The sequence below is a fragment of the Chlorocebus sabaeus genome, chromosome 19 (assembly GCF_047675955.1).
Source record: "Chlorocebus sabaeus isolate Y175 chromosome 19, mChlSab1.0.hap1, whole genome shotgun sequence".
Lineage (NCBI taxonomy): Eukaryota > Metazoa > Chordata > Mammalia > Primates > Cercopithecidae > Chlorocebus > Chlorocebus sabaeus.
Window position 1 is genome coordinate 32,455,569 of NC_132922.1, and position 26,497 is coordinate 32,482,065.

At 50.3% G+C, this 26,497-nt stretch overlaps 1 long non-coding RNA gene and 1 pseudogene across 1 annotated transcript; both read left to right on the forward strand.

The window, feature by feature from the left end:
- The first annotated feature begins 1,452 nt into the window (after nt 1–1,452).
- On the forward strand, nt 1,453–5,860 carry LOC119627091 (uncharacterized). The gene is made up of 3 exons (XR_012089583.1): nt 1,453–1,477; nt 1,780–1,821; nt 5,076–5,860. It is a non-coding gene; the product is annotated as an uncharacterized lncRNA (long non-coding RNA).
- A 6,267-nt stretch (nt 5,861–12,127) lies between these two features.
- On the forward strand, nt 12,128–19,618 carry LOC140709189 (argininosuccinate lyase-like; annotated as a pseudogene).
- Nucleotides 19,619–26,497: the final 6,879 nt, after the last annotated feature.

Genomic DNA, 26,497 nt, shown 5'->3' on the forward strand with positions numbered 1-26,497 from the left:
AATAATTTTTACGTAAGGTAGTTAACCAAAAATCACCCCCGTACTCATGAACATTTTTTCCTGAATTCATTCATTTCTACTGGTATACATTTCCTCATTTCAGTAGATAATATGTATTTGAACCTGAAAGCTTATCCTCATGGCAGAAAGTGTTCAGAGTCATGTCTCTCAGCTTCACTGGTGTAGGTAGAGCAGGCTGTGTGAGATTGGCCTGTTTGAATGAAGCCTGATTTTTAGGGAATCTCCTCAGGGAGAGTCACACAGGAGCTGCTGGAGCGCCTGATCACAGGGGTCCAAAAGGGTGTGTAGAAGTGGTTCCAGAAGAAGACTTACAAAGAGGAAATCATGACTATTTTTAATTGCAGCACTTTAACATTGAAGTTTTAAATGATCTCTATGAAAAAGAATGTGTGATTAATAGAATAGAGTAATTTGGGTAAAATTGAGTCCATTTCACCATAACATTGGCTTTTAATCAAGTAATAAATCCTTTAAAACAGATGCTAAATGTAGTACCAGCATAATTGGATCCTAGTGTACTGAAGTGGTCTTGAATACGTTAAGAAAATGCTGTTTGTTTTGAAGAGTTTGAAAACATTTGAGCGGGAGAAAGGCACTCTTCCACTGACCCTCAGTATGCATTTTAGATCCATTTGGGGTTGTCTGTTTTGTGTTGCTGCCTGATGCCTCTAGTACGAGGCCGACGCCCTCATGTCTCGTGTCTTTCCTGCTCCCCTTCTCTGCCATCCCTCTCCCACTCAGGGGAATAGCCCAGCATCAAGTCAGTTCATGCTTGTCAACCACCTCCATACACCACATCCAGCAAAGCTCCCTGAGTGACTCAGTCACCAACCACCAGTGCACTGATCTTTCCTCTGTGTCCTTCCAGTTTGTCCTGAGGATGGCCTGTTTTTAAGAGGCTCACCACAACGCAAAGATGAAGAAGAAGAGAAAGAAGATGCTAATGATAATAATGATGTCCAGGTAAGACTCCCCTTTTTTGTCTTTTACAGCAATGTTGCTTTCCTGATTGCTTGACTTCTCAGTTAATTTTGATATGAAAATCTGGCAATGCACATTCTGTACACTGTACACTATTCTCTTTGTGGGGCTGGAATTCAGTAGGCGTGTCTTCCCAACTGATACATGGTCTGCTAGGGTGCTTTTCAATGACAGCATCCAGTATGCCTGGAATGCTGAGGCATTTTCCACAATACCACTTTTCCTCCTTGGATTAAGCATTGTGCATTTGAATATAAAATTAAAGGTAAATTCTGTGAATTAAGGTATTGTTTTTCTATAAGTATCCTCTGTGCTAGGCTTTGGGGACTTTGACCTATGGTTCAATCACTGTACCACCTTCTGGTTTTTTATCGTTGTCCAGAGAATAACAGATCTGTGTGAAGCGCACAGCAGAATCTGATTCTCACGATGTTTTCTTTTATATAATTGCAGGGTACAGCTTGGAATGAAAACGGTATGTACCATGAAATAACTCACTTCCTGAGGGAAAAACTTGCTAGCTTCGGTGTATGGAAACCTGATTCCGGGTTCCTGCTGGGAAAGAGGCTTGGGGTTCTCCTGAAAGTGATTTTTCCAGTATAGAACTCTGGCCCGAGAAGCTGTAGGGAGGTTTGTCAACCCAGAAGAAAGATGAGGGGATCATGTATGAAGCAGCGTGAGGTGGGAGAAAAGCCCATCATTCAGTTTCAGCTAAAGTAGGAGGAGCGGGTGAGTCACTCTCTCTAATGACTTATCCTGGTGTTTTTCTTTCTAAAGACTTGACGCTGGAGAATATAAGTGACGAGGAGACTCATCCAGGTAGGGAACTACGTGCCAGGAAAAACCCAATGGGAAAAGGTTCCCAGGAGCCTCCAGGTTATCCTTGCTGCTTGTGAGGAGGGGCTGAAGGAGGGGGTATGAAATCAGAAAGAAAATGGAAATATGTGTGAGGTCTGGCTTGTTGTTTCCAGAGTTTCTTGGCATCATGGTAAGAACTGTCTCCATGGGCTTTGGGGTTGCCGCGTTCATGAGAGATTCTCTTTGCAGTCCACCTGCTCTTTTCTGCCTGTGGAACATCAGAACCTTTGGTTTGGATTAGTCAGCACTCCTAGGGATTGTGCACAAGGGGTGTTGGCCTGAGCACTGGGTGTCATCTGTGATGAAGGGACTCTGGGGGACACAGCTGTCTCACAGGCATTTCCTGGAACCTAGAGAAACAGTTCTTCTGCTGTGTGCCAAGGGGAAATCAAGAGTCACCCTCTGAACTTTCAGGGCTTGTTAGTGCATGTTCATGTTTCTATCCTCACTGTGTGCTCCTGGTTTAAAGGGATCTCCTGGGGTGGATGGCGGAGTGAATATTCACGCTGGGCTCACTGGTAAAACTCCAGTCTCCTTTGAAGGGAGGAGGAATGTTTGACCTTGAGCATATTTCCAGCCTCCAGTTCCAACCCAGTCACAGATTCTGAGATGAGGTTTCTCTCTCCCCAGTTCTCTAATTTTTGGAGAAGCCAATAGTTCCTTCCCACAAAAGATAGTATCACACTATTTCCTATCTTCAAAACTTTGGCTTTGGTTTTGTTCTCTAAGTTGATATTCATCACTTAAGTTCTAGACTTTTTCTTTTTTTATTTTTTTTTCCTGAGACAAAGTCTCGCTGTCTCGCCCAGGCTGGAGTGCAGTGGTGTGATCTCAGCTCACTGCAAGCTCTGCCTCCCGGGTTCGCGCCATTCTTCTGCCCCAGCCTCTTCAGTAGCTGGGACTACAGGCGCCCACCACCACCCTTGGCTAATTTTTTTGTATTTTTGATAGAGACAGGGTTTCACCATGTTGGTCAGGCTGGTCACGCACTCCTGACCTCAGGCAATTTGCACACCTCAGCCTCCCAAAGTGCTCAGATTATAAGCATGAGCCACTGTACCTGGCCAGAGTTACTTTTAATATAATTGTGTCTATCTCAAGTAATGGTGCTTTGAGTATTTTTGTCAATGGTTTTGGAATAGCACCAGCACGCACTTCTGTGGAGTAGACTGTTAGAAGGGGGCATATCTATCTTTCATTATCATAAATAATGTCAAACTTTTTCCAAAATGATGACACCAATTCATGCTACTCTAACAGTATATATGAGTAGCCATTTCTCCAAATCTTCATGGACTCTTAGTTTATCTCTTTCTAAAAATTCCATCGCTGGTTAGTCTTTCATTTGTATAAAATATTACTGAAAATCTTTACCAAAAAGAAATGTTGTTTGACTCTAATGATGCAGCGCACTAGGTTTGTTTACACCGCCTCACCACAGACACGTAAGTAACGCACTGCGCCGACATTCCAACAGTTACGACTTTACTAGACAAAGGGAAATTTTCAGCTTTGTTATAATCTTATGGGACAACTGTCATACATGTTGTCTGTCATTGACCAAAATGTCATTCTGCCACATATGACTGTAGTTAATAAGCAGGTGCTTAAGTTATAAGAATGAAAATAATAACATAAATTGAGTATATGGGCATTTCTGTATGTTGCCTCCTTCAAGTGTCACAATCAGTTTGAGACAGAATTAGTTTTGTTATAGTCCGGGCCGTGGAAGGTCTCCAGTGAGGGGATCGTGGAAGATGTGAAAAGCATCCTGGAGGGGGAGGTGGTCATGCAGCATAGCGGTCCTGTTTCCCTCACATGGAGACCACGTGGTGCCCTACAAGAGCAATCTGGTGGTGTGGTGGTGGGGAGGGGAGAGGGCCAGGGCCACAGACCTGTGCAGGGATTCAGAACCAGAGGGCTCCTCAGAACAGGCACAGGAGATGGTCTGTAAGGACCTGTCCCACTCCAGTGAGGGCATGAGGGGCAGAGAGGGAGGAAAGCAGCCCCACATAGGAGGACGCCCAGGGTGGGGAAGCAGGTCTCGGGAGAGCTAGGTTTCAGTCCAAGCGAGAAAGGGAAGAATGTTCCAGGGAGTGGTTGAGGCCCTGGGGCCTCCAGAGGGTTTGGAAAAAAGGTTTCAGCAGATGGGGTCAAAAAGGAGTATTCAGGGCCATGAAGGGGAGGTGACCTGAGCTTCTTGCAGCCCCTGATGCAAACAGGGATGAAGGACATAGTGAGATGAGTCCTGAGTCTGAGGCAGAGAGCGGTGAGGAGGCTGTGAGTTTGGAAAAGGGAGGGAAGGGCCTGGCTAGGAGAAGGCAGGGTTCTGGGCCCTCTACAGTCCTGCCAGGGTAGGTCAGAGCCCAGAGAAGCCCAGGGCTCCCTCCTGACACCTGCATAAAGAGGTGTACCCCTGGTCAGGGGGGTGCTATGTAGACTGCTGTGGGTGAAGGAGCAGCTTCTCCTGGGCATAGGACCCCAGGCACCTGCAGGATGCAGGGATCCAGGCTCCCTCAGATGCCTGCTGATGAGTTTCCTCTGAGGGGCTGTAAAGTGGCTTCCTGGGTACCCACAATATATGAGGCACTTGTTTTCAGTATGATGCACCTGGCACTGCCAAAATCATACCCACTTATGATAGGCACAATTACTATCCCCATTTTAGAACTAGGAAAACTGAGGCACTGAGCAGTTAATCAACTTGCCCCAGGCAAGATAAGCAGTCAGTGTAGAGCTGGGGTCTCAACACAGGTGGCTCCCTCCACACTGTGGGCTTATAGCCACTGGCTGTCCCACTGCCCTTGTCCAGCCTTGGCTGTCTGGGGTGGCAGTTTGTGCCTTTGGGCTATAGTTGAACTACCAGTTGCCTCTTCCAGGCTGGCTCCCATACCTCTCCCAGCAGCAGCTTCTTACATCCCAGAAGCTGATAATGGTGTGGTAAATGGGCCTTGGAGAATGGAGGCAAGGGTGTGGTGCTCAGGACTTCTAGGTCCCAACATAGGCTGTGTTGTAACAGAGGCCCTCCCCTTGTAACAGAGGCACCTCTGTCCCTGGCTGTTGAGTTCCCGCATCTCTGATTTCTCCTCAGCCTGGACTGCAGAGGCGGGAGCCCAGGAGATGCTGGTGTGGAGGCTGTTTAGTGGGATGATGTCATAGTGCACAAAGCTGGGAGCCTGCTCTCACTGAAAAGGGATTGTCTCTCCTTCATCCAGGGTGAAGCCCTCCCAGGAGCTGACCAGGGAGCTGACCCAAAGGGCAGGCCACCGCGTGCTGCAGGAACATCTGAGGGAGGCTCAAGCTCTGCCGTCAGGCGTTTTCCCAGGCTTGGCGTAAAGAAGTGATGGAGACTTTTGTGTGATTCCTAGGCTCCCCTCCTGGACAGCACCAGGAATGTGCCTTTGAGGTGGCTGGGCTTCAGGCCAGCCTGAGGGCGTGCTTGGGTGACTGGAGAATGCAGCTATTTGCTGGGAAGATCTTAAGGAGAAAACCAGAACCTTTCCCTCTCCCGAGCTCTCATCCTTGGGGGAGCCCTGTCATCCTCAGTCAAAAGACATAGTCATCCACAGTCAAAAGAACCTGCATCGGGTTTCACCTTTTGCCTTCTTTCCTGCCACCCAGAGTGGTGAGGGGGCAGACCTGGCTGAGCAGAGCCACACCCAGCCACACCCCATGGGTCAATCACTGGAGCTTCTGAAACCTGCTGCAGCTGGGTTCCTTCCTTCCCCCAGCCCAAGTTCCTGCCCCCAGCTTTGTCCCTGGAGGCCTCAATCCTGCTCTCTACATTCTGAGGGGAACTCTTGGCCCCGGCAGACAGTAAAACTCCAAGGCCACCTCCCACCCACCCCCAGCACTGGGTTTGGCCTTTACCACCCAGGACCTGGTGCTTCTAGGCCTGGCATTTCCCCTTTGGCAAGAGAGTGAGAAGAGATAAAACTGTGCTCCAGGAACAAAAAGTGCCATTCCGACTTGAAATAAAGAGTCTGAGCGCATTGATTCAGGTGCAGAGGTGGCTGATCAGATCTGACCCAATGAGGGGCTCAGGGCTTCCACTCAATGACATCGATGGCGATCTGGGTCGCCTGTCATAAGGTCTTGCCCTCGTAAGCCTTGTTGTAAGAGTCCTCCTCAGGGACACGGAAGGTGTGCACGTGGGCCTGCCTGCAGGACCTTGCAGTCCTCGGGGGCCTCTGGCAGCATGGTGAGGGCCTTGGTGGCCTTCAGGCACACCCTGCCCATGGGTGAGTACAGCAGCTCCAGGAGCAGGCTAATGGCTTGTGCATCCAGGGCCACGTACTTCCCAGCAGGCCACCAACACAGGGCATTGCTAACAGCCTGAGTGGGCCTCTTTTCACCCCCTCACAACCTAGCCCTCAAGGACTAGCCCTCAAGGTGGACAGGTGCCACCCTGTCCCCACCTTGTGGTCTTGCCACAGCAAGACGCTGAGGCAAGAGCTGGGCTTTCCCATCTCAGCGCTCTTTTGGGCCAGGTGATTTTCAACTTGGAGCCAAAGCTCTCCTACTGCGACCTTTGGGTCTGGAGCAGCAAACAGAGCAAAGCCTTGTCCTCAGGAGCTCCCCTTGGGGATGACAGAAAGTGATGGCAAGGGGATGACAGAAAGTGATGGCAAGGATGGCGGTCACAGTGGACACAGGAGGATGCGGGGAGGCTGGGGAGGCTGCAGTTTCAGAGAGAAAGCTCTCTCCTGGAAAGCCACTCTCCGGGTCCCATGGGAAAGGACCTCTGTGCAAACCTAAGACGACGGGGCAGGGGTGGCGCCTGGGAACATGCATTTCCACAGACCACCCGGGGTCTGGTTGAGGGGCCACACTTGGAGAAATACTCACCCAGGCCTCTAATGAGACTCTCAGAAGAAAGAGAAGCCAGGACTTAGGGAAGGCAAGAGGGCCCCCCCAGCAAGGGGACATGGCCATGGCCAAGGCAGGAACTCTGGGGGTCAGTGACCGGCCCGTCCTCACAATGAGGGGCCCAGTGTGGGAACACTCCCCCCAACCACAGCAAGCTCTGAGTCTTTGTGCTCCCCCAGTTTTGAGGCCAGGATGTAGACTGTGATCCTGTGTGGCCTGGGGTGAGAGACAAGACACTGCGCCTCCGTGTCCTCACCTGTGAATGCAGACATTGCCTCCCTGGAGGGTTTTCTAAATGTGAGGTTTGGAGACAATGCCTGGCACACAGGAGGCTCTCAGTGACCGCTGGGTGTCAGAATCATCATCAGTGCTTCTCCTGTTCTCACCTTCCTCATGGGGAGGAGGTGCCAGACCCTCTCCTGCATCCTCCTGCAGGCAGGGGCCAGCGGGTCCAGGATGAGCTCCCGGAGCTGCTCCTTCCTCTGCAGCTTCCACACCAGTGAGCAGATCAGACCCTTGCTGATGATACTGTGGGCCCCTGCAAGACAGGAAAGGGCACTGAGGGAGGACGGGCCACACCCCCTCCCATGCTGGTTGGCCTCAGGGCTCAGGAAGGATTTTGCAGAGCAACTGGGTGAGTTTGAAAAGAGAACTTTCAAGTTCCCTGTCACCCCTTGAAGCTGCCTGGCCAGGGGCCTGAGAAGCCAGCAGGAGGCTGTGGGTGAAGCCATGTCAGGGACTGAGAGGGCAGGTGCAGAGGACCCAGGAAGGGCCAGCTTTTGGTCGCTGGCATCTCAGGGAGCATCTGCCATAGGAGGGCACAGTGGCCTGAGAGGCAGCAGCCACCCCTGGGAGATCTGGCAGCTCACTCCGTGGGGTCCAGGCACACCAGGAGACCCTCCACTCTTCCCTACCACTGCCCCAGAGTAGGGGAGCCAAGAAAGCTCCCCCTTCCCATCCAAAATATTTCAAAGGGGTTGGGGACTCATGCCTGGTCAGACCAGCCCTTGAGAAGAGCTTGGGTTCGACTCTGAGATGGAAGACCTAGAGTGCAGGCCAGTGTCTCACACACCAAAAAGAGCTGTGCCCCAACTAAGGGCGACGGGAAGCCATAGGCTCTGGCCAAGGGGTCTTGAAGGGACCTGGGGCTCTGTGGGAAGGGGGTCTCCACATGGCACAGCTGGGGTGCAGGTACTGGGAGAAGTACAATGAGGCAAGCCTCGCCCATAGACAGGCCCCACCTGGCTCCTCCCAGCTGGAGCTGGAAGCCAGAGGGGTGAGGAGTTACACTGTCCCAGCCTGAGCAAAGGACAATTCCGAGCTCGGGGGCACAGGAGTGTGCTCAGCAGGACTGGGTGGACAGGCCCTTTGTTGGGAAGGTGAAGAGTACGGCCTTCCAGGAGCAGGTGCCTGAGGCTTCCAGACAGGCTTCTTTGGGAGGTGGCCAGAGGAGATGCCTGTTTTCCAGGGCAGGAATTGGAGAGAACGTCCAGGCTGGAGAGGTTGAGCCAGGCTGTCACAAGGCTTTGAAACTTCCCATATGAAAGCCTGGCTGTTGGAGAGCGTGGGTTTGGAACTTGAGGCTAGGGGATTCTGTTCAGTCTGGTGCCAGCCACAGCCTTTGGATGGGCAGAGCAATGATCGGGTGAGGGTGTAAAAGAAAAGTACCGAGGAAAGAGAAGAGGAAAACCAGCTTTAACAACAGTCTAGGCTGGGTGCGGTGGCTCACACCTGTAATTCCAGCACTTTGGGAGGCCGAGGTGGGTGGATCACCTGAATTCAGGAGTTTGAGACCAGCCTGGTCAACAGATGGTGAAATCCTGTCTCTACTAAAAATACAAAAATTAGCCGTGCGTGGTGATGGATGCCTGTAATCCCAGCTACTTGAAAGGCTGAGGCAGGAGAATCACCTCAGGCGAAGCGGGAGGCAGAGGTTGCAGTGAGCTGAGATAACACCACTGCACTCCAGCCTGGGCTACAGAGTGAGACTCCGTCTCTTAAAAAAAATAAATACAATCTGTACTGTGGAGGCCTTGGGTGGGTGTCCCGAGCTCTAAGCATGGACTGTTCCCTCTGTTGGGAGCTTCCTCCCTTCATCCCTCCTGGTTGACTCAACTCGGCATAAAGGTCATTTCTTCTAAGAGCCTGTCCCTGACTCTCCAATCCAGGATATGTTTATTGTCTGAGAGCGCCCAATTCCTGCCACCACTTGTCATTTCCATTCACAACATTTGTTTCATTGTTTCTTTTTTTCAGATTCGGGGTCTCGCTCTGTTGCCCAGGCTGGAGTGCAGTGGTGCAATCACAGCTCGTTGCCACCTCGACCTCCTGGGCATAAGCGATCCTCCCCACTCAGCCTCCCAAATAGCTGGGACCACAGACATGCACTGCCATGCCAGTCTAAGTTTTAAGTGTTTTTTCTTTTCCGAGTTGGAATCTTGCTCTGTCACCCAGCTTGGAGAGCAGTGGTGCGATGTCGGCTCACTGCAACCTCTATCTCCTGTGTTCCAGCAATTCTCCTGCCTCACCCTCCTGAGTCACCACCATGCCCAGCACTGCAGAGGTTCTGTGAGTGCTGACCTAGACTCTCTCGATAGTTTCTTAAGAATTCAGAACCGGGGCCAGGCACAGTGGCTCATGCCTGTAATCCCAGCACTTTGGGAGGCCAAGGCGGGTGGATCACTTGTTGAGGTCAAAAGTTCAAGACTAGCCTGACCAACATGGTGAAACCTTATCTCTAATAAAAATGGAAATTTAGGGCCGGGCATGGTGGCTCACGCCTGTAATCCAAGCACTTTTAGGAGGGTGAGGTGGGCAGATCATTTGGTCAGGATATTGAGACCATCCTGGGTAACACAGTGAAACTCCATCTCTATTAAAAATACAAAAAATTAGCCTGGCGTGGTGGCGGGTGCCTGTAGTCCCAGCTGCTCAGGAGGCTGAGGCAGGAGAATGGTGTGAACCCGGGACACGGAGCTTGCAGTGAGCCAAGATCACACTACTGCACTCCAGCCTGGGCAACAGAGCGAGACTCTGTCTCAAAAAAAAAAAAAAAAAAAAAAAAAAAAATTAGGTGGATGTGGTGATGGGCACCTGTAATCCAAGCTACTTGGGAGGCTGATGCAGGCGAACTGCTTGAACCTGGGAAGGGGAGGTAGCAGTGAGTCAAGATTGTGCCACTGCAGTCCAGCCTGGGCGACAAGAGTGAAACTCTGTCTCAAAGAAAAAAGAATTCAGAGCTAGTTACCTTTTCAAAGAGGATGAGCAAGGGTGCATATCCACGAGCCACTTCCCCCTACTTGACAAGTTTGCAGAAGTGGCATTCTGTAAGCACAAGAAATTTAAGGGTGCAAACAGAACAGCACAGTCCACTGTGGGTGGCTGTTCTCTGTGTGTCAACGGGAGTCCCAGGAGCTGTGACAAACGAGTGTGAGCTGGCTGGGGAGCCACTAGCTCAACACAGTGTTGCCACAATGCTTTAATATGTTTAAAAAAAAAAAAATGGGCCAGGCAAGGGGCTGGGAGCGGTGGCTCACGCCTGTAAGCTCAGCACTTTGGGAGGCTGAGGCAAACAGATCACCTGAGGTCAGGAATTCAGGAACAGACTGGCCAACATGGTGAAACCCCATCTCTACTAAAAATACAAAAATTAGTTGCGCATGGTGGTGGGAGTTTGTAATCCCAGCTACTCTGGAGGCTGAGGCAGGAGAATCGCTTAAACTCAGGAGGTGGAGGTTGCAGTGAACCAAGATTGCGCCATTGCACTCCAGCCTAGGCGACAAGAGCAAAACTCTGTCTCTAAAAGAAAGAGATAAAAAGAAATGGGCCAGGTGGACTGGGCGCAGTGGCTCACACCTGTAATCTCAACACTTTGGGAGGCTGACCGTGGGCCGATCACAAGGTCGGAAGTTTGAGACCAGCCTGGCCAACATGGTGAAACCCCATCTCTACTAAAAATACAAAAATTGGCTGGGTTTGGTGGCAGATGCCTGTAATCCCAGCTACTTTGGAGGCTGAGGCAGAATTGCTTGAACCCAGGAGGCAGAGGTTGCAATGAGCTGAAATTGTGCCACTGCACTTCAGCCTGAGTGACAGAGCGAGACTCTATAAAAATAAAATAAAATAAAATGAAGAAGAAGGAGGAGGAAAAAGAAAAAAAGAAGAAACAGCCAGTTGTGGTGGCTCACACCTGTAATCCCAGCAATTTGGGAGGCAGAGGAGGAGGAGCAGGAGGAGCAGGGGGAGGAGGAGGAGGAGAGGAAGAAGGAGGGGAAGAAGAAGGGGAAGGAGGAGGAGGAAGAGGGTGAGGAGGAGGGTAAGGAGGAGGGGGAGGAAAAAGAAATGGAGGAGGAGGAGAAAGAAACAGCAGGCTGGGGGCAGTGGCTCATGCCTGTGAGGAGGTGGAGGAGGAAAAAAGAAACGGAGGAGGAGGAGAAAGAAACAACCCAGGAGGCAGAGGTTGTACTGAGCTGAGATCATGCCACTGCACTCCAGCCTGGGAGACAGAGCGAAACTGTGTCTCAAAAAAAAAATAATAATAATAATAATAATAATATTAATAATAACAGCCAGGGTGCCACAGTGGCTCACGCCTGTAATCCCAGCAATTTGGGAGGCTGAGGCGGGAACATTGCTCGAAACCCAGGAGTCTGAGACCAGTCTGGGCAACATAGTGAGACCCTGTTTCTACAAAAAAATTAAAAATTAGCAGGAATGGTGGCACAAGCCCACCTACAAGCCCAGCTACTCAGAAGGCTGAGGCAAGAGGATGACTTGAGCCCAGGAGGTCGAGGCTGCAGTAAGCTGTGGTTGAACCACTGCACTCATGCCTGGGCAGTGGAGTAAGACTTTGTCTGAAAAATATAATAACAAAGTTTGAAATACAATAAGAATTACTGAAATGTGACACAAAGACACCAAGTGAGCACGTGCTGTTGGAAAAAATGGTGCCAATCCACTAGGTCAACACAGGGTTACCACAATCCTGTAATATATTGAAAAAAATGGGCCAGGCAAGGGGCCAGGTGGGGTGGCTTACGCCTGTAATCTCAGCACTTTGGGTGGCCAAGGCAGGTGGATCACCTGAGGTCAGGAGTTCAAGACCAGCCTGGCCAACATGGTGAAACCCTGTCTCTATAAAAGATACAAAAATCAGTTGGGTGTGGTGGCACGTGCCTGTAATTCCAGCTACTTGGGAGGCTGAGGCAGGAGAATCGGCTTGATCCCGGGAGGCGGACGTTGCAGTGAGCCAAGATCACGCCACCGCACTCCAGCCTGGGTGGCAGAGTGAGACTCAGTCTCAAAAAAAGAACAAAATGTGGATGATATATACCATCTCTCTGCCCTCGGCTCCTGGGAGTAAGGGGTCACCCAGTGACCTCCTAGAAGGCCAGGGACAATGGGGGGTGTCAGGGTGCTCTTCAGAGCCAAGGGAGCAGTAGGAATTGGGATCTTAGTCTACCTCCAAGCTGTGAGGGAGAGAGTTGCAGGGCACTTAGGCTTGGTGGAGACCGTCAGTGCCTCTTTGCCTGCCCCTGCAGCAGAAGTTCAGGACACCGGAGCCAAGAGCAGAGGCCCTGGTGGAACAGCGGTGAAGAGCATGGGTTCTGACTTCAGACTGCTGGGCTGCAGCCCTGGCTCTCCCACCCCAGGTAAGGGAAGGCTGCATGCCTCCCTGTGCCTCAGTTTCCCCTTCTGCATAGTGGAGTTGTATTGATGCCTACTCCAGAGGGTTGTGTCATCAATTAGGATGGCACCTGGCACCTTGGTCAGTGGCAGGAAAAGTTCCAGAAGCTCGGCTCTGGTCCTAGGGGTGCCTGAGGCCCTGCCACCATCTCCTTGGGGTGATGCCATGTGGTGGGAAAGACCCCAACTTCAAGCCCAGACTCAGTCACTCATGCCTGTAATACCAACACTTGCAGAGGCCGGGGTGGGAGGATCACCTGAGGTCAGGAATTCAAGACCAGCCTGGCCCACATGGTGAAACCCTGTCTACCAATGATCCAAAAATTACCCAGGTGTGGTGGTGCATGTGTGTAATCCCAGCTGCTCCGGAGGCTGAGACAGAAGAATCTCTTGAACCCAGGAGGCGGAGGTTGCAGAGAGCCGAGGTCACGCCACTGCACTCCAGCCTGGCTCTGTCTTGGTGTTCAGCCACGTTCCCATGCTCACTCCCAGGGTGACTCTGGGAAGGTCTGAGTCTCCTTGTCTTCCCAGTTAGAATGATCCGATGCCCCTGCTGCCATCAGACGTGGTAAGTTTCCCGAGGACTCTGCAAGAGGTACTGTTCTGGAGGGTGGAGGCGAGACTAATTGTTCCTGCTCTCCTGGCCAGAGTGGGCACAGCGGATCCTGTCATGGAGAAGTTCCACGCATCCATCACCTACGACCGGCACCTGTGGGAGGTGGATGTTCAAGGCAGCAGAGGCTACAGCAGGGGCCTGGAGAAGGCAGGGCTCCTCACCAAGGCCGAGATGGACCAGATACCCCATGGCCTAGACAAGGTACTTGCCATGGCCCATGCCCCACCGGAGTCCCCCTCCCTGTGGCCCCAGGCTCCCACCAAATCCCTGAGCAATTAGCACAGTGTTGCCTGTCTGTGGTTTCACATTGAACTAATCATATACTCAAGTGCTGTTTAACTGTGTGCCTTGATGGCCGCCTCGCTCCTTTAATGACGCTGTGGCCCACATGGCTCATGAGTAAAGGTGTGCTGGGCCCGAGATGCCCCCTCCCAAGGTGCGCTTCCAGGACTCAGCTCCTGGACAGGGACAGTCAGTCATCAGGGATAGGGTGGGACCGGGGCAGGGGCTCTCGGCCACTGATGCCTGCTCACCTGACCCCTGGCATTGCTGCTACCTGCTCTAGGTGGCTGAGGAGTGGGACCAGGGCACCTTCAAACTCAGCCCCAATGATGCTGACATCTACACAGCCAACAAGCACCGCCTGAAGGTACGACCACTGCAGCCCTGTAGGGAGACCCCCTGAAACTATTGCTATGGAATAAAAGATGAAATGCTCCTGATTATTGTAAATAGAAAATTGCATACAGGATTGTGTAAAGACAATGCCAGGTTGGACCGCCAGAATGAGCCAACAGCATGTGATGTGCTTCCCCCTGCAGAGAGCCTATGAATGGATGTGCAGTCAGAGAGATTTCACATCACCAAGATTCCTATCCCAGAAAAGCAGATGTTCATAGCTCTGGGAATGGAATGCGACCCTTGTTGAGAGCCTATAAATGGACGCATGGGGTGCACCTGTCCATATGGATAAGATCGGACTATAAATGCCCTCATCTTGCCACGGCTCTTCTAGGCCTCTTTAGGGTTAAGGCATACTCCCTTCTGAGAATTTCTGGTCTAATGGGTTGTCTAGCTTCACGTCCTGTTTCTATGGATTGTTTGTAACCAATTTTTGCTGCAACTGTTACTGCTGATTAATATCTTGCTAATCATAGGTTATGGAAAGACTGTGTTTCTGTTTTAAGGCTCTGTTAGAAATTACTGATGCACACACTACATTGTAAATCTTATCTATATACTGTACTTCTACATACAGATGTTATGTTAAAGAATTACTTCATCCCCATGTCACCATCTCACCTCCTAATCAAATGACCCTAAATCCCTCACTAACCTACTTCTGCCCTCACTAAACTTAATAATAAATGCTGGTATATCCAGTGCATTGGCGGCACTATGGGACCAGAAGTGGTGACCCCCCTGGACCCAGCTTTCACTATCTTGTGTGTGTCTATTATTTCTCGACCTGTCGATCCACCTGGGAACAAAGAGAGAGCCCCGTTGCATTGCAGGCTGCTGGCCAGATCCCGCAATACAGCCCCACCACTTTCCTGGCCTCCCCTCACCACCTTGCCTGGGGCCATGTTGAGCATTAGCGCCATCATTCTGTTTGCTTCGCCATTGGCAGACAGCAGGTGAGACCCCAGGACATGGGCCAGGCGCAGTGGCTCATGCCTATAATCCTAGCACTTTGGGAGGCTGAGGTGGGAGGATCGCTTGAGGCCAGGAGTTTGAGACCTGACTGGGCAATAATAACGTGGTCCCGTAAGTACAAAAAAAAAAAAAAAGAACAAAAGGCCTCAACAAAGATGGCGAGAGATTTGGGCAGGACCTGGGGCCCTGGGGTAGGGAGGGAGGTTGGCAGGGTTGATGGGGAACCCTACCTTGCCTGGGCTGACCCCTTGGGATATAGACCGTGACCCTTGGCCTCCCTTCACCTCCAGGAGCTCATTGGTGAAACCGCAGGGAAGCCGCACACGGGACGGAGCTGGAACAACCAGGTACCTCTAGCCCTCCGCCCCCCGTGCTCTGTGCTGTCCCAACCTTGGGGAGCCCAGGGGGCAGTCAGCTCAGCAGTGGTCCTGGCTCCCCAGGGAAGCAACACGTCGGCCTCCCTGAGCACCACCTCCTCCTTGCACAGGTGGTCACGGACCTCAGGTTGTAGATGTGCAGACCTGCTTCACACTCTCAGGCCTCCTCTGGAAGCTCATCAGGACTGTGGTGGATCAGGCAGAGGTGTGAGTCCCCGAGGGATGCCCAGGGGGCAGAGAGAGGTGTGATGGCAACCTGAAGAGCAGACCTAGGTGGCAGGGGTGAACAGGGTAGGGGTGCCAGGCCCTGGGGGACAGGGGCATCCCAGAATTCCAGGGTCGAGGCAGAGCAGCTAAGAGTGGGGCATTTCCTGCAGACCCCAATACTCCCATGGCAGTCTAGCTCAGCCGACAGGGAAAGCTCACCCTTCACGGGGCTGGGTGCGGGGGTTCATGCCTGTAATCCCAGTACTTTAGGAGGCAGAAGTGGGTGGGTCACGTGAGGTCAGGAGTTTGAGACCAGCCTGACCAACATGGTGAAACTCTATCTCTACTAAAATATAAAAATTAGGCAGGTGTGGCAGTGGGCGCCTGTAATCCCAGCTACTCGGGAGGCTGAGGCAGGACCAACTGCTTGAACCCAGGAGGCGGAGGTTGCAGTGAGCCGAGATCGCGCCACTGAACTCCAGCCTGGGCGACAGAGCGAGACTCTCGTCTCAAAAATAAACAGAAAGAAAACTCACCCTTTGTGGATTTAAGGGCAGGAAGCTAAGGCACTAGCTTGGCTGTGCCTGAAGCAGCCAGTCACCCCCCCACCCTGCCTGTGCCCCACGTCTCCCAGCCCATGCTCCACTCCCCCACCCAGCCCATCTGGCAAAAGACAGAGCCAAAGGCTGCCTCCTGCTGGCCTCATCCCAGGCTTTCACCTGGTGTCTTTGGGACTGGATTTGTTGCTTGCAGACCTGGAGGAGGAGCTGCTGAGGAGTCTCCCTGGGTTATCAGAGACCCCTCCTCTTCCTCAACTCCCCATGACCCCTGTTTCACAGACCTGGGGGAAACAAGGGCACACGAATTTCACCCTGGAGGTGGAGTGGGGCTGCTAGGAGGAACAGGGAGTGTCTGCTACTGAGTTCAGGGTTTCTTTAATTTTTTTTTTTTTTTTTTTTTTTTTTTTTGAGACAGGGTCTTGCTCTGTCACCTAGCCTGGAGTCCAGTGGCATGATCTCGGCTAACTGCAAACTCTGCTTTCCAGGTTCAAGCAATTCCATCCAGTGCCTCAGCCTCCCAAGTAGCTGGGATTACAGGTATGTGCCACAACATGCAGCTAATTTTTGTATTTTTTTCAGTAGAGATGGGTTTTGCCATGTTGGCCAGGCTGGTCTCCAACTCCTGAGCTCAGGTGATCCACCTGCCTCGGCCTGCCAAAGTGCTAGGATTACAGGCATAAGCCACTGCACCCGGCCTAGTTTTAAAATTTTTAACTTTTTAAATTGTCTTTAGAGATGAGGTCTTTCTCTGTCACCTAGGCTGGAGTGTAGTGGCTCGATAACAGCTCACTGCAGGCTCAAACTCCTGGACTCAAGTGATCCTCCCACCTCAGCTTTCTGAGTAGCTAGAACCACAGGTGTGCACCACACCCAACAAATTTTTTAAATTTTTTGTAGAAACAGGGTCTCACTATGTGACCCAGGCTGGTCTCAAACTCCCGGCCTCAAGCGATCCTTCCCTCTTGGCCTCCCAAAGTGCTGGGATTATAGACTTGAGCCACCGTACCTGACCTTGAGTACAGAATTTCTCTATGGGGTGATGAAAATGTTCTAAAATTGGTTTTGGTGATGGCTGTACACAAAAATGTAAACTTTAAATGGGTGAATTAATTGTGAATGATATCTCAGTAAAGCTAGTTTATTTAAAACAACAACAGACCAGGCACAGTGGCTCATGCCTGTAAACCCAGCACTTTGGGAGACCAAGGCGGGTGGGTGACCTGAAGTCAGGAGTTTGAGACCAGTCTGGCCAACATTGTGAAACCCCGTCTCTACTGCAAATACAGAAAGTTAGCTGGATGTGGTGGCAGGTGCCTGTAATCCCAGCTACTTGGGAGGCTGAGGCAGGAGAATCGTTTGAACCCAGGAGGTGGTTACAGTGAGCCAAGATCACACCATTGCACTCCAGCCTTGGCAACAGGAGTGAAACTCCATCTCAAAAACAACAACAACAAAAAACAGGCCAGGTGTGGTGGCTCAAATTTGTAATCCCAGCTCTTTGAGGGGCCAAGGCAGGAGGATTGCTTGAACCCAGGAGTTTCAGACCACCCTGGGCAACATAGCAAGACCCCATTTTTACAAAAAATTAAAAATTAGCTGGACATGGTGGCATGTTCCTGTGGTCCCAGCTACTCAGGAGGCTTAGGCAGGAGGATCTCTTGAGCCCAGGAGATTGAGGCAGCAGTGAGCTATGATCGAGAATGAGACCTTGTCTCTAAAAACAAAAAACAGTAAGAGAACAGGACCATCACTCACAGCACCTCTGCCTCTGCCCTCTCTACTTGAATGAGGAGCAGGGCGTCTCAGCTGCTAGGAGCAGCCCTTAAATGAGCCCCAGCTATTTCTGGGGTCCTCAGAAGAAACCTCCCATGGCCAAGTCATACCCAACGCGGGCCTCCTCCCCTGTTCCGGCCCCGCTCGGAGATGCTGAGTGACAGAGGCTCAGGCTTCGGGTGTTCCGGGCAAAGCCTCACCCCTGAGGCCCCACAGCTCAGACCCAGTCCTTGGTTCACACGGCCCCACATCCGGCCTCTTTCCCTTAAGACCGATTTCTCCTGGGAGATCACTGGATCCCTCATTCAGGTGGACTGCTGCAGGACGACACTTTTTCCAGGGGCGACCCAGGCCTGCAGGGTCCCAGTGTCACAGGTAGACCTTGCCTGAGCCTCCACCTGACTCCCTGCTCCTCCTCTCCCACAGGGAACGTGACATCATCTTCCCCGGGTACATACACTTGCAGAGGGCCCAGCGCATCCACTGGAGACACTGGATTCTGAGGTGAGCCGGGTGAGGTGCAAGAGCCCTGCCACAGGGGAGGACCCCGACTGCCTTGACCCTCCTGCTCCTGGCTTCCCACAGCCACGCCGTGGTGCTGACCTGAGACTCTGAGCGGCTGCTGGAGGTGCGGAAGCGGATCGATGTCCTGTCCCTGGGGAGATGGGTTAGGCTGCAGTGTCCCGAGGGCCTGGTGGGAGTGGCTGCTGCATAGCTTTAGGCATTGGGAAGGGCTGAGTGGGACAGAAAGCCATGTCACCTGCGAAACAGGGGACCCTGCATGGAGCCCCAGCTCTCGCTAAGATGGGGACGACCAAGCCAGTGAATGTGTCTGAGCAGGGCCAGAGCTCTCCAGCAAGGCTCCTGGTGGGCCCAGCCTGCTGCCCTCAGCCTGACATATGGGGACATGTCAAGAGACAAGTGTTCTACACCCAGGGCGACTCAGTGCTTGGGGACAAGTGTTAGTGTACACCTGGGGACAAGTGTTCTGCACCTAGGGCGACTCGGTGCTTGGGGACAAGTGTTAGGGTACACCTGGGGACAAGTGTTCTGCACCCAAGGCGACTGGACCAGGAAAAAGGCTGAGCTACAGGTGGTTGCTCTGGCAACCAGGTCTTGGTTGTCTCTCTCTCCCTCTCTCTCTCTCTCTGTGTATATGTGTGTGTGTGTGTGTATATGTGTGTGTGTGTATATGTGTGTGTGTGTGTGTGTGTATATGTGTGTGTGTGTATATATACACATATGTGTGTGTGTGTGTGTGTGTGTGTCAGGGCTGCCTGCCAGACCCTGGTCACTATGAATCCCTGTCCCTGCAGTGGGTCCATTGTGGGCAATCCCCTGGGTGTGGACTGAGAGCTGCTCCGAGTGGGTGACATGCCCTGCCCCTCCTCCCCAGGGAGAGTCACCCTTAGCACCATCCAGGACCCGCAAACACACCTGAAACCAGAGGGCAGGGGCCTGTGGCTCCCGGTGAAACCTTTATTCATTGCCTATGGGCCCTGAGGTCATGTAGGCCAGGGGTCACCCATGGCAGGGGTGCCTGGTACTGAGAGATTCAGGGTTCCTGCCTCCCTCCTGGGACTGTGCAAAAGATCCCTCCCCCCAGCTCCCACCCCACCCTGATCCTCTTCCCTGATCCTCTTTCCAGGGGGAGGGTCTGGGCAACCTGGTTAGGGGAGAGGAGGCCACTCCGTGTCCTCCAGCCCAGCCCCACTTCCTCCCACCCCCCAGAACTCAAGTTTGGGGCCATCACTCTCAATAGCATGGATGCCACCAGTGAGCCGGACTTGCTGGGTGAGTCTTGGGGAGCCAGTCCCCTGCCCTGTGTCTCACTTCTGTCCCCCAACCTGGCTTCTTCCTGTCTCCTCCCACCCCTGTACGGTTAGGCTAGTTGTGATGATGGTTGTACATCTCCTGCCATGTGCCTCCCAGGAAGACAAGGAAGCTGTGTTTGAAGTGCCAGACACCAAGAGTGCCATGCTCCAGGTGGCCACTGGCATCATCTCTACGCTGCAGGCAAGACACCACCCACCTACCTCTCCTCCCCTAGGTCCCTGGTGCTTCAGCCTGGCGGACAGAGTGAGACCCTGTCTCACAAAAATAAAAAAAAGGGAGGGAGAACTAATCAAAGTACACTATCAAAAGAGTAAAAATACAACCCTCAGATTGGAAGTAAATATTTGCAATGCACATATAAGGATTAATAACCAGAATACATTAAGAATTCCTGTGACTAAAAAACAACGAAATATCAATTCAAAAATCACCGGGTGCAGTGGCTCACACCTGTAATCCCAGCACTTTAAGAGGCTGAGGCAAGTGGATCACCTGAGGTCAGGAGTTTGAGACCAGCTTGGCCAACATGGTGAAACCCCATCTCTACCCAAAATAGAAGAAATTAGCCAGGCATGGTGGCAGGTGCCTGTAATCCCAGCTACTCTGGAGGCTGAGGCAAGAGAATTGCTTGAACCCAGGAGGTGGAGGTTGCAGTGAGCCAAGATTGTGCTATTGCACTCCAACCTGGGCAATAAGAACAAAACTCCATCTCAAAAAAAAGAAAAAAAAAGCAAGGGTAGGGGCACATGTTCTCAGGATCTCCTGAGGGCTGTGTCATGGGTCTTAGTCACTAAAAAATTAAATTAAAAATTTAAAAAAATAGGCAAGGGACTTGAGTAGACATTTCTCCAAAGAAGATATACATATTGGTTGAAATGTACATGAAAAGATACTGAATATCATCAATCATTTGGGAGCTGCAAATCAAAACCACAGTGACATGCCCCTTCACTCCCATTTGGATGACTGATGTTAAAAACAAACAAAAAAAGAAAATGAAAAATAACAAGGCTTGGCAAGGGTGTGGAGAAATGGGAACCACATTGTGCATTGCTGGTAGGAATATAAAATGGTGCAGCTACTGTGGAAAACAGTTTGGCAGTTCCTCAAAAAGCTAAACACACAATTACTAAAAATTCAGTCATTCCACCCCTAGATACATACTCAGGAGATCGGAAAGCAGGGACTCAGATACTTGCATGCCTGTGTCCGCAGCAGCATTATCTGTAATAGCCAAACGTTGGAAACAAGCTGAATGTGCGTCCACAGATGAATGGATAAACAAAATGCAGGATCCATACAATGGACTCTTATTCAGCTGTAAAAAGGCATAAGGTTGGCCGGGCGCGGTGGCTCACACCTGTAATCCCAACACTTTGGGAGGCTGAGGCAGGTGTATCACTTGAGGCCAGGAGTTCAAGACCAGCCTGGCCAGTATGGTGAATTTCCATCTCTACTAAAAATACAAAAATTAGCTGGGCGTAGTGGCGCATGCCTTTAAACCCAGGTACTAGGAAGGCTGAGGCAGGAGAATCACTTGATCCCAGGAGACAGGTTGCAGTGAGCCGAGATCACACCACTGCACTCCAGCCTGGGTGACAAAGTGAGACTCAGTCTCAAAAAAAAAAAAAAGTACATGATGAGACTGGCAGTCTTGCCATACCAGGTCACAAAGAAGCTCTCGAAGATGTCTATGGCTATGTCAAAAGGACTCAAGAGCTGCCTTTGAAGAGGCCCCCAGTAGCCCGAGGACAATTTGAGCTGCACTAGGAACAATACTTGCATGGATTGAATCCATTAGTCATTTTAATAATGAGACTTCAAATGAACAAACAAAACTAACCAATCACCTTTGGAGGATGATTAGAAGCCAATTTATGGCCAGGCACCGTGGCTCACGCCTGTAATCCTAGTACTTTAGGAGGCCAAGGCGGGCAGATTGCTGGAGTCCAGGAGTTGGAGACCAGCCTGGGCAACATGGTGAAACCCTGTCTCTACTAAAAATGCAAAAAATTAGCCAGCGTGGTGGCGCATGCCTGTAGTCCCAGCTACTTGGGAGGCTGAAGTGGGAGGATCAACTGGGTCAGGGAAGTCAAGGCTGCAGTGAGCTGTGATTACAACACTGTACTCCAGCCTGGGCAACAAGAGTAAGACCCTGTCTCAAAAAAAGAGAAGCCAATTCCTTACCTTGAAAATAGGCAGGCCGGGCGCGGTGGCTCAAGCCTGTAATCCCAGCACTTTGGGAGGCCGAGACGGGCGGATCAAGAGGTCAGGAGATCGAGACCATCCTGGCTAACACGGTGAAACCACGTCTCTACTAAAAAAAATACAAAAAACTAGCCGGGCAAGGTGGCGGGCGCCTGTAGTCCCAGCTACTCGGGAGGCTGAGGCAGGAGAATGGCGTGAACCCAGGAGGCAGAGCTTGCAGTGAGCCGAGATCCGGCCATTGCACTCCAGCCTGGGCAACAGAGCAAGACTCCGTCTCAAAAAAAAAAAAAAAAAGAAAATAGGCAAAAAATGGGAAAGAATCTAAACATTGATCTTGCCTGCCCTATACGAACTTTATCTTGCAGCGTAAGTCACAAAGACGCATTACGTCCCTCCTGAGGAAAGATCACAGTACCACCTATAGTGTAGCCAAAGGGATCAAATGTGGATCTGACCGAGCTTACAGATCCAGCTGCTCACTTGCTGGAAAAACAGAAGATGGAGAACAAGTTGAACTGCAATGAAAGTAAACCATCAGCAAAATCCAGGACTGCAGAATTCTACAGGTCAAACTTTTGGGCTCTTCGTCATGAAACTGTAAGAATAAAAAGGAATGAGGCTGAAGCAGAAGGATCGCTTGAGGTCGGGGGTTCAAGACCAGTCTGGGCAACATAGCAAGATCCTGTCTCTACAAAAAATAGTAAAATAAAATAAAGTAAAAAGAAAGGAATTGAGGGTGATCCTCTAGATAAAGAGCCTTTTTTTTTTTTTTTTTTTTTTTTTTGAGCTGGAGTCTTGCTTTGTCTCCTAGGCTGCAGGGCAATTGCAGGGCAATGGCCCAGTCTCGGCTCACTGCACCCTCCACCTCCTAGGTTCAAGCAATTGTCCCGTCTCAGCCTCCTGAGTAGCTGGGATTACAGGCACCTGCCTAGCTAATTTTTGTATTTTTGTAGAGACGAGGTTTCACCATGTTGGCCAGGCTGGTCTTGAACTCCTGGCCTCAGGTAATTGGCCCGCCTCGGCCTCCCGAAGTTCTAGGATTACAGGCGTAAGCCACTGTGCCTGGCCAAAGAGTCTTAAAAGACATGTTAAAGTCAACAGAAGTGCAAGAGAAAACTATCATGGTAAGGGATAGGAATAAAACTAAAGAAGCCAAAGAAGTGGTTTCTGCGAAGTCAGAATTGTGGGTACTTGAAGCAGGAGGAAGGTCATTGTATTTGAGACAGGACAAAAGGGAAGTTTCTCTAATGGCTGGAAAAGAGTTCTTTTCTTTTTCTTTTTTGGAGATACAGTCATGTTCTGTTGCCCAGGCTGGAATGCAGTGGCGCCATCATAGCTCACTGCAGCCTCAAACTCCTGGGCTCAAGTGATCCTCCCACCTCAGCCTCCCAAGTAGCTGGAACTACAGCTGCATGCCACCATACCCAGCTAATTGTTGGCATTTTTTTTTGTAGAGGCAGTGTCCTGCTGTGTTGCTCAGGCTGGCCTCGAACTCCTGGCCTCAAGCAATCCTCCCACCTCAGCCTCCCAAAGTGCTGGGATTCTAGGTATAGGCCACCACAGCCAGTCTACTTCTTGACCTTCAGTGGTAGTTACAATTATAAGCTCTCCTTATAATTCATAAAGCTATGAATTATAATCAACACATTTTATTTATAATTCTCTCCTTAGACCAGGTGCAGGGGCTCATGCCTGTAATCCTAACACTGACACGAGTTCAGGAGTTCAAGGCTGCAGATGAGCTATGATTGTGCCACTGCACTACAGCTGGAGGTGACAGAGTGAGACCATATCTCTAAAAAATAATAATAATAACAATGATAATAGTAATAATAATAATTATCTCCTTGTAGTTCATGGTTTTTTTTGTTTGTTTCATTTTTTGGTTTTTTGAGATGTACTTGCTCTGTTGCCCAGGCTGGAGTGCAGTGACCGTATCTCAGCTCACTGCAACCTCCACCTCCCAGGTTCAAGTGATTCTCCTGCCTCGGCCTCCTGAGTAGCTGGGATTACAGGTGCCTGCAACCAAGCCCAGCTAATTTCTGTATTTGTAGTAGAGACGGAGTTTTGCCATGTTGGCCAGGCTGGTCTTGAACTCCTGACATCAGGTGATGTGCGCACCTCAGCCTCCCAAAGTGCTGGGATTACAGGTGTGAGCCACCACGGCCTGGCCAGTTCTCATGTTTTTTGTGTGTGTGTTCTCTTTTTTTTTTTTTTTTTTTTTTTTTCCGTATCTGTGTCTTATCATAAAATTTAAAAATTAAGTTTATTTCAAAACCAATTCCTCTAATTTTTTTTTTCCCAGGAAATCCTGCAAGGGCATAAAACTGAAGTAAATGGATTGGATGGAACTGGAGTCAAGAGTGACTCCTGGATTTACATAACAAGGGTAAGGCGAGAATCACAGAAACATCACAAGGCCATGTATAGCTTATAACGAATAACTAACAATCTCCTGCAATGTATTGCAAGGTTACAGGACTTTGTAAGATGATGAGGAATGGCTTTCCAGAGAAGGCAGGATAGGAGCCAAACCTTTTTGTTGTTGTTGAGACGGAGCCTCGATCTGTCACCCAGGCTGGAGTGCAGTGGCACAATCTCGGCTCACTGCAACCTCTGCCTCCTGGGTTCAAGGGATTCTCCTGCCTCAGCCTCCTGCGTAGCTGAGACTGCAGGCACATGCCACCATAGCCAGCTGGTTTTTTTATTTTTGTAGAGATGAAGTTTGACCATGTCTCCCAGGCTGTTCTGGAACTTCTGGGTTCAAGTCATCCTTCCACCTTGGTCTCCCGAAGTGCTGGGATCACGGGCGTGAGCCACCTCACCCAGCCTCAACCATTTTTAAGTGTACAGTCCAGTGATATTAAAGATATTTAAAATGTTGTAAGCCATCACTACCATCGATCTCCATAACTCTTTTCATCTCATAAAACAAAAAATATGTACCTATTCAACAATAACTTCCAATCCGCTCTCCACCCCTCCCCTGGAGACCACCATTTTGCTTTCTGTCTCTGTGATTTTGACTTTGCTAAGTACCTTGTATAAGTGGAATCATACGGTATTTTTTGTGTGTAACTGGCTTATTACATCTAGCGTAATATCCCTAAGGGTCATCCGTATTGCAGTATCTGAACTTTTTTTGCTTTTTAAGGCTGAATAATATTCCATTGTATGTATATGCCATATTTGGCTTATCCATTTATTCATTGATGAACACGGATTGTTTGCTTATTGTGTGTGTGTGGGGGCGGGGGGTTTGGAGACAGATTCTCACTCTGTTGTCCAGGCTGGAGTGCAGTGGTGCAATCTCCTGCACCTTACTGCAACCTCCACCTCCTGGGTTCAAGCGATTCTCCTGCCTCAGCTTCCCGAGTAGCTGGGATTACAGGCATGCACCACCACGCTGGGCTAATTTTTGTTGTTGTTGTTGTTGTTGTTTTGGTAGAGACAGTTTCACCATGTTGGCCAGGCTGGTCTCGAATTCCTGACCTCAAGTGATCCATCTGCCTCGGCCTCCCAGAGCGCTGGGATGACTGGTGTGAGTCACTGCGCCCAGTCTGTTTCCCTGTTTTTCCTAGCATGAATAATGCCGCTGTGAACATGGTGTATAAATATCTTTTCAAGACCCTGCTTTCCGTTATTTTGTGTACACAGTCTTCCCTCAGTATCCACAGGGGGTTGGTTCTAGGACACACTGAGGATACCATAATCCACAGATACTCAAGTCCTTGATTTAAAATGAGGTAGTTTTTGCATATAATCTGTGCACATCCTCTTGTATACTTTAAATCATCTCTAGATTCCTTATAATACCCAGTACAATGTAAATGCTGTGTAAATAGTTGTTATACTGTATTGTTTAGGGAATAATGATAGAAAAGAAAGTGTGCACATGTTCAGAACAGACACAGACATCACAGGGCTAACTACAATTTCCACGTGCAGTTGGTGGAAGTAACATGCAGAACCCATGGATACAGGCCGGGCACAGTGGCTCACGCCTGTAATCCCAGCACTTTGGGAGGCTGAGGTGGACGGATCACCTGAGGTCAGGACAGCCTGTCCAACGTGGTGAAACCCCATCTCTACTAAAAATACAAATTAGCCTGGCGTGGTGGTGCACTTCTGTAATCCCAGCTACACGGTAGGCTGAGGCACAAGAATTTCTAGAACCCAGGAGGCAGAGGTTGCAGTGAGCCAAGATTGAGATCCTGCAACGGCACTCCAGCCTGGGCAAAAAACAAGAACAACAACAACAAAACCCTTGGACACAGAGGGCCAGCTATATACAAAGATATGGAACTGCTACATCGTATAATAATTCTGTTTTCAATTTTTTGAGGAATTGCCACACTGTTCATAGTAACTGCACCATTTTAAATTGCCAGCAACAGTGCACAAGGGTTCCAGTTTCTCCATATCGTCTCCAGCACTTGTTATTTCTGGGATCTTAGTTTGTTTTTAATAGGAACCAAAGGACACTTTTTTACATGTGTAAAATTCACAGTTGACAGGTTTGTTTTTCTTCCCCCAGCATGCTAAATCTATCACCCCACTCCCTTCTCGACTCCGTAGTTTCTGCTGAGAAATCAATTAACAATCTCATTGAGGAATCCTTGTACATGACAAAAACCCTTATTTTTTTTTTTTTTTAGACAGAGTTTCACTCTGTTGCCCACGCTGGAGTGCAGTGGTGCAATCTCAGCTCACTGCTATCTCTGTCTGCCGGGTTCAAGCAATTCTCCTGCCTCAGCCTCCCGAGTAGCTGGGATTACAGGCACTTGCCACAACTTGATCTGGCTAATTTTTTGTATTTTTAGTAGAGATGGGGTTTTGCCATGTTGACT